Raw genomic sequence first — 13,253 nt, 5'->3', positions numbered from 1 at the left:
TTTTGCTACAGCATATACTACTTCAACAAATGTTTTCAATATTAGTGCACACATTTTCTCTGAATTCATGTGATGGACGTGTCATTCCGATGTTTTATTTTCCAGTACGATTGGCTATGATGGCGTTCCAAACTTTGACCCCTTTTCCACCGGTTGGTTCCCATAGGGAACCGGTTCAGTTCTTTTTGGTTCTTAGTCCATGAGCCAGAGCTCCAAAATTGGAACGTTAATTATTAATTATGAAGTGTGCAAAACCATTGGTGCTGCCATTGGTGCTGCCAGCAGATGTCAGTATCGTTCCTTCATAGAGAGGTGAGTTGAGTTGAGTTGAGCCCTTAAAACAAGGCTCCAGACCTCCCAAAACAAACTGGTCAGGCTCCTACTTGGCCTCACCCCCCGAACCCACCTCACCCCTGCCCACTTTGACAGGCTGGGATGGCTTAGGGTCGATGACAGAGTACAGCATCTTGCAATGGGTCTGGTCCACAAGATTCGATACACCACCAAGATACCCATGTACCTGTCTAAATACTTGCAACAAACCATGTACAACCCAGATTCGGCATAAACAAGGGACTAAATTATTTTCGCTCCTATGCGACCAAAATGTGGAACGCCCTACCAACAGTCATTAAGACATGTGAATCCCTTGACTCCTTCAAAACCGCTCTCAAAGGACACCTACGGATGGCTGCAATTCGAAACTGGCCCCCATAAAATCTGAATCCCCCCCACCGCCCCCCCTTTTCCCCTCACTGTATATGTTTATTTTCCCTTTTTGCTTCCTTTATGATGAATTCCTGTTCTGTTCTTTAACTATATAGAAGTGTCTATTTGTACGTCTCTAAATGTTTTGATGAATTGAACATGGTGGACCCTGTTGTAAACAAGTGTAATGCTAATTGGGTCGTCCACTCACAGTTAACAGTCTTTGTATTGAGTTTGTGCTTGAAATGTACTGTAATTCTGTAAAACTGTTAATAAATATTTCAATCAATCAATCTGCCGGCTCTCTGCAGTATATCATTCTGCCAGCAGATGTCAGTATCGTTCCTTCATAGTGAGTTGAGTCTCTGCCCGGCTCTCTGCAGTACATCATTCTCCATATGCCTCACTACTAATCATCACTCACATTATCATTTTGTGCGTAATATCTGTGAACTTGCATTGCCACAGTGGCAAACATCAGAATTAGACAAATAAAATACATTTAATGTTATTTGTCTTAATTGGTGGCACAGAGACACACACACACACATGGTGCAAGGAGATCAGATGCAGTAGAAAGGAACCGCTCCAGGCATGCAATAGACCAGTGATGCTCAACTCTTTTAATTTTCAAAGACCCCCAGTTTGATCTTCATTAGGCCCCGAACCCCCATTTGATCAAATGTGTGTCTTTTGGAGCTGAATAAAATCCATAAAATCCTCAGTGTTAATTTGTCTACCCTAAGGGTCCATTTAGTTCAGACTGTCAATAATTGACCTGGGGCCCAGATACAAGAACAATAACACTGTATGTGATATGAAACAAATACTATAATAATGCAATTTAAAGGAATACTAAGGAGAATTACATCAAGATAGAGGCACGTGACCTGTGATATAGAACCACTTTAACAGCAATGGAACTGGAAGTAGCTCTCTAGCTAGCTGCTAAGCTTTGCAAAGTTATGGAAAAACACCTTTGAGACTTGAAAGCTGCTAGGCATCACTAGGTCTAAAACCAAAGATGCCAATAATCTGGGTCCAAGTTTAACTCCCAGGTGCTCTGCAGCAGCCTGTTTTGTATTATGATCACGATTTCATTTTATACCATGAAAAGTTGTGTCTGTCTGTTGGACATGTATCGACTTACACTGCCAGAAATCTTTGCAAGGTCACTCTTGAGAATTTGGAAATCTGACAAATGTAAAAAAAGACGCATTGCATGACAAAAGTGACTGTGGTAAATGGTGCATTTATATAGCGAAAAGCGCTTTATGTAGATTGTGCATTACATTCACCCATTCACACACCGATGGCAGAGGAAACCATGCAAGGCACCAATCTTCACATCGGGAGCAATTATGCGTCATGCTCAAGGACACTTCCACACTAACTCTGGGGGAGCCTGGGATTGAACTAGGAACCTCACGGTTCCCATCCGGGCCCTCTACTGGCCACTCTACCCCTCTATCCTCTATCCCAGTGGTTCCCAAACTGTGGTGCGTGCAACCCTTGTGGTGCGCGAGCGCCTTCTAGGGGGTGCATGATATGAAAAGGCTAATGGTGCTATGGTTTTATTTTAAATATATTAACATATTATGCCAGTATTATGGCAAGCATAATATAGCCTATGCTCAGTATGCTGCATAAAATATGCCATATTGCAATTTTTATTTCCATGTGGGGGGGTGCGTCAGGCATGGCCAAACCGCTCTATCCTCTACTGTGTCTGTAGCTGTGATGTGTTGTGAGACACTGCATAAATTGGTCTTTAATCTATTGTTAACTCTCTAACCAGATGGACCTGTACATTTGTACACTCAGAGTTAAATGAACGCACGGTTTTACAGTGCATGTACGTCTAGAAAGATTAAGTCAATGACATAAAACAATGCGTGATGTGATGTGATGTGATGTGATGTGATGTGATGTGTGAGGACTACAGGGGCTAGTGCTAATAGGACAGGGGTCTAGTGGCCCAGGAGGACCATTGCTTTGGTCTGTGCTACTATATTAAGAATTATCCACACTAATGTAAGAGAGGTTGATTATGAAACTATCCCTTCAAGCACGGTCAGGACCTGGACGAATTAGTGACGTCTCGATTGTGGCCTGATCAAGTTAAACCAAGACTAGTCAGATCTGGCCCAGAATATCACCTGATTTCAACCAACATTAATTCTGCCCATTAGGACGGACGTCCCTGGATGAATCAGAGAGAGTCCGATTGAGGCCACATCAACATAAAGTCATATCATAACTAGTCAGATCTGACCCCGAATAAGTTATATTATTTAAACTGTCCTGGAAATGACGTAAAGATCATCCCCATATGGTCTGTGATCTGGCCTAGTCCTGAATGTCACCGGAGTCACTGGAGGACGTCATCATAACATCATCATGACGTCATTTGGCTTGCTGGGATAGCTTACCCATTAAACAGATGGCCTTTGAAACTGCTGACACACCTTTACACCTTTAGACACACTTTAGTATACCACAAGTATACCTACCCAAAATATCTATGTATTATACTAGAGGAAAGGCCATGAGGGATCACAAATGCTCTCAGCAAGTTTCATGGAAATCAGCCCATCACATCTTGAAATGTATTGTGTGCAAGTGGAAATGTTGACCTACTGCTGGCACTAGAGGAATGTCCACAGGCACAGAATCTCCATGGCAATCCACATCCAGCAGTCTTTGAGATATGTTGTTTGTAGTGCTGGTGCTCCATACGCAAACCATGAATACATACTGTATGGCAGGAATGAATTGCAAATTTTCATAGTAGCCTTGGCTTCATTATCTCAGTTTACATGCTAACATTACAATCCAGCTGGTACATAATTACAGTAGGGTTGAATGTGCTTTTGTGTGCTTGCGTGTGTGCGTGAGTGCGAGCGAACGAGAGAGAGAGAGAGATAGAGAGAGAGAGAGCACACACAGCCAGTATCAGTCAGCCTGTGTCAGAATAGGGCCCTAAGAATAAACAAAAATACCACTTGTTCTTTCATCTATAAACTTGTTATTGGAGATTTAGGGTATTCTTGTCTTTGTCTTTAACTATTATATAAAAGTTTATTTGCGCATAGGAGACATTCTGCCTTTCAGCAGTTTTGAAAGTAGACAAGTGAAGGGTTATATCTGTCTGGGTAAGTTAGAGACCTCTCTGAAGTTTGTATGGATAATTGTTAAGAGAGCAGCACGGGACCCTTTGAGAGAGATAACAGATTATTCAACAGAAGGGTCTAGCGTCAGGGCTCGGCCTTCTGTGCCACTGCAAGCCAGAGAAAACTATGCTGTCTTTTCCCATCTGTGGGAGTGTCTGGCATTTAGACTTGATGAGGGAATGAAGGCGCGCCACAGAGAAACTCATCAGTGGGGGGCACGCTAACCAAATATGTCAGCAGTTAAATGGCACAGTAAAACACATGCATGCACGCACGCACACACGTACGCACGCACGCACTCGATCTGTCCATCGATCTGTCTGTATACCGAGCACCTTGGCTGTGTCCTCCTCATGCAGTGTGTGTGTGTGTGTGTGTGTGTGTGTGTGTGTGTGTGTGTGTGTGTGTGTGTGTGCACTCGCATTCCTGCGTGTGTGTGGCATCTATGGAGGAAATATTCAGCATATCTCATATCCTGCATGTCAAGTGGAGGCTTAAATTGATTTCTGGCGGTTGATTGTCACAAATCCAGCGCCATTACAGATATGCTGAGGAGGAGCAAGGCTGAGTGACGATTCTAATTTGTGAGATAGTGGATTATCTGGGGGATCGCCGGCTGTAATAGCATGGTGTTCAGTTGGAGAGATACCGTTTACATTTATGTGGCCTGTGCACACAGCACGCATGGGGTGTAGCATCTTCCTTGTCTGTATACTGTGTACACATGATGTATGATATTGGTGTTTGTGTGTGACTGTGTGACAGTGTGTGTGTTTGCGTGCGTTTGCGTGCGTGCGTGCGAGCGTGCTTGCGTGTGTGCGCATGACGGGTGCGTTTACCTGCAGCATACCAGTATCACAGGAAGGGGCAGATATTATTAGAAGAGAGACAGAGAGAGGGAGTTGCCAAATTGATAGCTCAGTGGCTCTGCGTTCCTTGCTCTCTCTCCCTGCTATGTGCCATGCACTAATGATAGCACAGCCATAGTGACAGACGGACACACTGGTGGCCATGCTCAGTGTCACTTGATCCTTCACTGTGATAATGATGAGTTAACCACTTATACTTTGTATATTATGACGTAAATCGTTTGCCAGCCAAGTCTATGGACTTTAATATTTGTTAAATCGTAAACGTAAGACGTCATGTGGCCGGTATAAATAGTGGACGCCCCTTACTTCACACGAGTGCGATTAATATTATTATTAATGCCTTATGCCTTTATTTGATAGTAGACTCTAGACTGACGGGAAATGGGGAGTGACACGCATGCAGCAAAGGTCGTCGGGATCGCGATTCGAACCCGCGACGCGCTGTCAGGTTGGATTAGGTGCCTGGGCCACCACGCAAGCCGTCCGGGCCTACATTGCAATATTTGACAGTTATAAAGAGAAATTGATAATAGGCTATTCCTAAAATATAAAAATGACACCTAGGAGAATAATGACAGGCCACCCATCAAAATGTACTGGAAGAGGGGTTGAAGTAGCATAGAGGCTCCCATGACAGTATGCTATTGTGTGTGTGTGTGTGTGTGTGTGTGTGTGTGTGTGTGTGTGTGTGTGTGTGTGTGTGTGTGTGTGTGTGTGTGTGTGTGTGTGTGTGTCTGTGTGTGTGTGTGTATTGTACATGTATTTGCTGTGTTTACAAGGTGAATACAAAAAGAGTGATGGATTGGTGATTGTTGCCCCCATTGTGCTTATCAGAGAAAGCTTGGCTGACCTTCATTTCAGTCAGCGCACGCGCACGCGCACACGCACACGCACACGCACACGCACACGCACACATTCATACAGTATAATGTTAAAACAACAACCGTCCAGGAGCCAAACCTACGCACATGCAATATATGTAACGTCATCCAGCCACACTCACACACCATTCCCCATAATGACAAACACTTTCCCAGTGACAGATCAGCATGACTCAGCAGTGTGTTCTGTAAGCGTATGCAGAGGAGTGAGTGGTGGATGAAGCCGTAAACGGTTCCACGGCAGATGTCATTGCACCAGCCTCGTTTGGGCGACGACGTCCCTCTCACCCCACCCCCATCCTGACTGAGGAGAGAGAGAGAGACACAGAGAGCGAGAGAGAGAGAGAGGCCACTCAATAATGCTGGATGGCAATCCGGGACCTAAATTGAGCCACGTCCTGGCTTCTGACAAGATGGATTTGCTTAATAATGAGTGCATTTTGGGATTTATGGGCACCAGTGTGCATGGTGAGGCCCATCTCACCGCGGCATGGGCTCTTAATTCCAAGCGAAATCCAGTGGGTGACTCACACCTCCCCCTTGGCGACGTGCACAGTAATATAGCACCTCTGTGCTCGGCTGGAGCTCTTTTGTGCCAACGACGGCAGATGTGAAAATGAGCCCCGTCCGCGTCGGTGTGCGTCCATCACAATGTGGAGGCGTGGTAAACCAAGCTAGACGACAGGAAGACGGAACTGCTCTGGCTCCACATGCTAACTATTGTACACTGTGGCCCTGTACTGTATGTCCAGGCTCTCATTCATGTAACTGACCCCTCCCATTCACGCCCACGACGCCTCTCATACTGTATAATAATCAGGAGTGCACATAACCGGTGCGCCAGTACACATGTGTCATCCAAATGCTTGCAGATCAAAGGGATGGAGGGCACTTTTGCATATACCAAGAGATGAGACAGGAATTTAATTCCTGATTATTCAGGTGCATATAAGCCAGGCTTTCAAATCTATCTATCTATCCAGTCTATCTACGTCCTGTAAGTAGACTTAGAAATGATGCATGTCCCGGGCACGGTGGCACAGTCGGTAGTGCTGTTGCCGCACAGCTAGAAGGTCCTGCGTCCTCGATGGGGACGCTGTGTGCGTGTTCTCTCAATGCCCATACCCGAGGCGGGCCCATAATCCTGATCTCTAATCTACCTCCCCCTGGCCAGCCGGGGCGCCTGATGGAGTGGAAAGGAACTGGTCGGAATAACGTGTACCTTGCACGCGCTACGTCCGGCCGGGTGAAAAGAAGCAGCTTGGACTCCTCATGCATAGAAGGAATGGGTTATTATTTTGAAGAGGAAGTCAGGGGAAGTCCATTTCGGTTGTAACCAAGCTGCCATGACAGTTGTTGAAACTGAAAGGGAGAGTTGTTATGATGCCGTTCAGAGCGCTATAGTCGCTATTCCCACATAGATTACACACAAGCTTTTAGCCAAAGTTCATATATTTACGATGTGCAAACCATGCATCTGTCACTTAAACAATGTACACACTTTGGAATTACTTTAAACATGGAACCTCTGCAGCATTAGGTGAGAAATTCATTTTTTTGCTGTGTTGGAGCGCCTCAGTATAGGCTACGGCTGCATGGTTCATGTGCAGTCGCATGCAGGCTAAAGTAAAGTTGTGGAGCCGTCCCCCTCCCTTACATCTCCAGGTGGGATAAACATTTCCCCAGGAAATAAAACATGTTCTCTTTCCGCCATGGGGGAGCATTCCCAAAACAGAGTAACTGTCTGGATGCTAAGTTGGTCTCACCACAGCACGTTGGGTTTTTATGTGGTTAAAGTTTATGTGGTTAAAGTTGGTCTCACCACAGCACGTTGGGTTTTTATGTGGTTAAAAAACACATCTACATGTAGCAGTCAGCGGCACTGCCTGCCTTCGACTCTATTAGGGAGACAGCATTCCGAGCAGGCAAGCAGGCAGATATAGACCGCAGTGGGAGCCTCCAGTTAGTATAAGGCAGCCTGTCCAGACGGCAGGGCAGGAGCCCCTGAGGTGCGTATTTAGTAAGAGAGGAGCTGCTTGCTATTCATTGTTGCTCTTCTCAGGAGGCCCATCTCCTTGATGACATCACCCCATAGTCCATACTGCTTCTGTTTTAACACATAGGGCCGTTGTAGTGGTTACTACGTCTTAAGCGTAGTTCTCCATGTGTCTCCGATAAAAAGAGAAAGGCGCATCAGAGAGTGTGCCTGCATTCATCTCCAGGGAGAACACCATGAATAATTCTTTATTGTGAATAGCCAGTGATGTATAGGCCTGTATGGGTAGACCTGTGGAAGACTACAGATGAAAGCTGGGGTTGTCCGTGGTGTGGCTGAAGTCTGCATGCACACAGGCATAACCAGCGTGAATGAGCTCTCAAACACAAAGGAGATCGGACCCTGCATCGCTATTAGCTTTCTTCTGGGCCCGCCTCGGTCCACTGGCCCCTGGCCTCAATACTCAAACCCTTCCCCCCTTTTCCAGTGCGGCTTACAGCCAACTGGCTTTATTAGATTTTTCTTTTGCTAAAGCAACAGCCTCACACATTCATCCTCACTCTCAACACTTTCGACAATTTCCCCTGTTCTCTTCAACTCATGCTCACTTCTCTCTTTTTTTTTTTTTTATAATTTTTATCCCACGATTTTGTAACCCATTTTTCACCCCTGTGTCAATTATCTAATGTGATCCTGGGCTCTACACACCCTCCACCAACCTGGGGAGAGCAACGGACTTGAACTCATGCTTCCTTCATGCTTGAGTGTCCAAGTTGCTCCTTTACACCTGACAGGGGGGAGTTTCCCTGGTTGGACGTAGCGCGTGGAAGGAACACGTTATTCCAACCAGTTCCTTTCCCCTCCATCAGGCGCCCCGGCTGGCCAGGGGGAGGCAGTTTAGAGACCAGGATTACTGCATGTTTTTGTGAGGGTACCTACCCTAGGGGACACGGGGAGAACATGCAAACTCCACACAGAAAGGCCCTTTCGCCAACACCGCCTCGGGTATGGGCACTGATGACGTGGAGGAGGAAACACACCGCCAGCACCCACAGCACCCCGAGCGGGAATCGAACCCAGGACCTTCTAGCTGTGAGGCGACAGCACTAACAACTGTGCCACCGTGCCCCTTCTCACTTCTCTCTCTGTACTGTTAACCATCTCTCTCTCTCTCTCTCTCTCTCTCTCTCTCTCTCTCTCTCTATATATATATATCTCTCTCTCTCTCTCTCTCTATGGCCTCTCTGTCTTTCTTTTAATCCTTTAACTCATAGGCTCACTCCAGTATTTCAGTCTGGCCTAGGTTTTTCTGAGCAGTCTCATAAAGAAACTCCCACTGCCAACCAACCAAACATATGAGTCATATTAAATTTCTCCCTCTTCCTTCATCTTGCACAGAACACCAAGTTCTCAGAGTAAATGAAAATAAATAAAGTAAATAATCGCCTATTTCCATTTAATTAAGATTTCACACAACGATAAAAACCCTCATTCTACCATCCAACCCAGGCTGAAAGCAACTGGAGACCTTCCCATTATTTTCAGAGTTTTGGCTCATTGTCTGACTCTTTTTGTCATGCAGTAGCTTTTGTAGTAATAATTACACTGAATATTTGGAGGAACCAAAATCAATGTGTCCACTGCATGTGCATTTAAACACACTTCCATTACTGTATATACTGTAGTTTCTTCTCTGATTCTAGGCTCATTATTTGTGGAATTCAGCTTTGACACGAGGACACAGTTCAAGTCACTGAGCTGCAATGCACTGGATAAACAAATATTCCTGCTAAATGAGACAGCTCTTTCTCCCAGTGGAATTAGTTATCGCTTCATATTCCTATATCATTAGTGGAGAATATATCCACATTCTGTATAGAGATACTGTATGTCATTTTCCCTAGCCTATAGGGAAATGAGAACATCTGTGGGGCGGTTCAGCCTCTTAGCGAGCCAAACAAACATAGCATCTGTGCTTTTTGAGAAAGATATCCGCAGTAAACCATGCCCTGCTGTAAACGGCAATGAATCTGAAAAACTGAGACAAATTGGAATGTTATTTTGAGCGAAAAATGTGAATGATAATTCAGCTGCAAATTAGCTAAGTGGAAGTATAAGAATCTGAAGCTTTCTGACTAATTTGGACAGCATCAGTGAGGTAGTACCAAGATAGATGGCTGCTATGGCTGCCTTTTGGACTTACAGCATCATTGAGGTAGTACCAAGATAGATAGATAGATACTGTATGGTATTGGTTGTGGTTGATCATCATCATTAGTGAGCTGTCCTTAATGCTGTGTATAGCCTCAGCATGCAAATTGTTATAATCTGATGGCCCATGGCTGTGTACTTGTACATGAGAGCACAGTGTACTTGATAATGTATTGTGTACTGACTGAACTGTAGCATACTTCATAGGAGCTACTGGAGACATCTCAGACAGCAAGGTCAGCTTGCTGCAGTAAGCGGTTGTTATGTCTCAAGTGTTGTTCGTTACGTCATTAGGATCCAGCTATATATTTCCAGTATGTGTGTAATAAACTTGTGAACCTTTTAGCGTGATACTGTCTCGTGTCGCGTTATTGTTCTCCCGGGCCCGTCGACCGCCGCCGCCGTACCAAGGTATACTTCAACCGGATTGTCACACACACCTGTCTGTCAAACCAGATGAGGGTTTTAGAGTTTTACAACACAAATGAGCTCCTACAGCTCATGTGAAGCAGCTTTTTGAGGGGCACTATGCCCAGATTTGATTTTTTGATTGGCTGATCACCCCATAGCGATGATTTTATTGGCTGAGCAAAGTACATATTGACGATAAAAAGTGAGGGCAGAAATGTGAAGTTTCGGGATTGGCCCGTTTTGAACAAAAAGCGTGCAATTTACGTGAAATCTTTCACAGATTTTCCTACTAGACTGAGGAATATATCCCACCCTTTTCACATTGGCCTGTTATAGCGCCACCAACAGGTGGAATTTAGCAAAACACATGCCTCAAATCATCCAATTGCCATCCAAGGCATCCAAGGCCTATTATAGCACCACCAGGAGGCCACAACCTGACCTGCCCTGGTGGAGACCTGTCTTGTGCCCTGAGGGCCCAGAGTCACTTTATTTATACTGAAAATTAAATGTAGGCAATTGTTTTGGGTGTGATCCAAATGTTATTTTTATATAACCCTTAATTGTCTAATACTTACACATTTCCTTCTCCTTGTCACTATCATTTCCCACATAACTATTATCATTTTTCCTTTGTCTTCTGAAAATAGAATTCAAAGACGAGCAGAGAAACAAAAGGAATTTAAATGACCCGCGTAACAAAGCTCACTTTGGAAATCTCAGGTAAGATAGCCTGCAGGAAAAAGAACAAAACAAACAGAGGTGATCGTGGCTTTGATCGGCTATTTATGAGGAAGCGGAGACACGAAGCAGTGGTTAGAAATCGATAGCTGTCTAAATCACCTGGGATAAGTTTGGCTAAGCCTGCTGGGCAACCGTCCAGCTCACCCAGACCTGAGGAGGCTCCTGAATGAGTCACAAGCACGCACGCACGCACGCACGCACGCACTTTGGGCTCGTGCCCAGGGGCCTTTGGGCACCAGGAGGCCCTCAAAAACAAAATAAAGTCCACAAATTTCCCCCACTATCAGAATGAAATAAATTTAAAAAAAATGTCAAAATGAGTGTTTTATTGTTGGTGAGAATCTTCTTCTTGTCGTGTCCACAAGACAGTCAGTTACAACACTTGGCTGGTTCAGCCACAGCTGAATACATTGTTGTCCCTTCTCATTAAACTCTGCCAAGTCCGATGCTGTGCAGGGATGTTCCAGCAGGGGGCATGTGAGGAGGTGCTGCATGGTCTGCGGCTCAGTGCCACAGTCACACACAATGTCCTCTTCATTTGAAAAATCCCCATTTTGCGAGAGTGGCTTTTGCTCGCCCAACACCAGATCTTAATCTATTTAAGCATTTCCACACTGCGTAGGTTGAGTCTGCTCCAGGGGGTAGTGCCTCGCTAGCCTTTAACTCCATCCTTGTAGCTGGTGGGAGGTTGCCAGTTCTTTCTTCCCACGGAGTGACTCTCTCACTACTTATTGTTCCGAGCACAGGGATGCTATTCAGGAAACTTTTCCTGGATTTAAGGCGGCTTTTGGCTGGCACATGGACGAAGAGAGGGTGTCTTTCGTCGATGGACTGTTGTTGCCGCTCTTTTCTGCTTGCTGCATTCCATCGTATCTCTGGTGGGGCTATGCCTGCCAGGATGTACAAACGGTCTGTGGGTGTAGGTTTCAGACAGCCTGTGATAAGGCCTGTGATAAGGCAAGCAACATTTGGTGAGAATAAAGCAGCAACAATGTGCTAGATTGGGGTGGGCCCATGTGAGCTCAGATGATTCTGGTGGAATAAAAGACGTGTGTCCGCCATCTTTGTTTATTCTGCACACAGATGGCTTGACAAAAAAAAGGGGGTAAAATGTTGTTTGTTACTGCCTGGCCGTCACTCTGGGGCGGGGGGGGGGGGGGGGGGGGGCAGCCGGGAATAGTCCAAAATAACCATGTAAAAACCAGCACTGAGTATAGGGCAGGCTATACACTCACGTGCATGCACTCACACACAAATACATGAACACACATAAGCGGCACCATACCGATATACAGTATAGTGTACATAAATTCACACAGTCATGTACATGCAGCCAAACACACAAGCTACCGAGGCTGGCCCATAGCAGTATCTAAACCTCCTCTCACCTAGAAACTATAACTCTAACTTTTAAAAGTCCTGGGTTGAAATATAGCAGTGCACGTTGTAAATACACATACTAAACCACAGTCTGGACTGTGGAGATATACTGAGCAAATAAAAATGATGGATCGGAGTTTTGATTAGAAATTGTGCTTGTGTGCTGTGTTGCTCTTTGAGCATTACTCTAAACTTGTCCGTAGTTTTGCAGCAGCTTTTGTTTCACTATATTATATCTAAACATATCTCATCTTATCGCTTTAATACTATTTCTGGCCTGATTAAACACACATCAGAGAGAGAGAGAGAGAGAGAGAGAGAGAGAGAGAGAGAGAAAGAAATTACATTGACCTTTTCTCTTGTGCATGTTTGTAGTGTGTTTGGCTACAATTAACACCCACAATTGTTGATTGTCTGTCTCTACTCTCAACCTCCGCAGAGGTACATCTTATTGTTTTGTTTGCGCCAAGCCTTTGCTCTGACATTCAGTGATGTTGTGAAGTGGAGTGAAGTGAAGTTTATGTCCTCTGATGGTGGTTTAAAAACAACTCCACTAACAACAACAGAAAAACAAACACTGGCTTATATTCACTGACTCAGTTGCATAAATTTACATGATGAGGGACAGGGTAATAGGTTTCCACACTCCCCCCGGCGGGCGGCAATTAAAGTCTCCATGCACATCCCAGAGAGACGACCTGAGAGAGACATGCAAAAACATAGCTCAACAGAGATACAGATGGAGATTGGTTGTGGTGAGTAGGGCAGAGACGTCACAGGGTAATGGATGGAAAGAAAGACAGGAATACGAAAGGCAGAGAGAAACGGTGATAGGCTGCAAAGAGCAGCAGAGAGAGAGAGCGAGACAGACTGAGAG

The sequence above is a fragment of the Protomyctophum parallelum genome (genome assembly GCF_964188405.1).
Source record: "Protomyctophum parallelum genome assembly, chromosome: 19".
Lineage (NCBI taxonomy): Eukaryota > Metazoa > Chordata > Actinopteri > Myctophiformes > Myctophidae > Protomyctophum > Protomyctophum parallelum.
The sequence above is the reverse complement of the archived record's forward strand: the minus strand, read 5'-3'. Positions refer to the sequence as shown.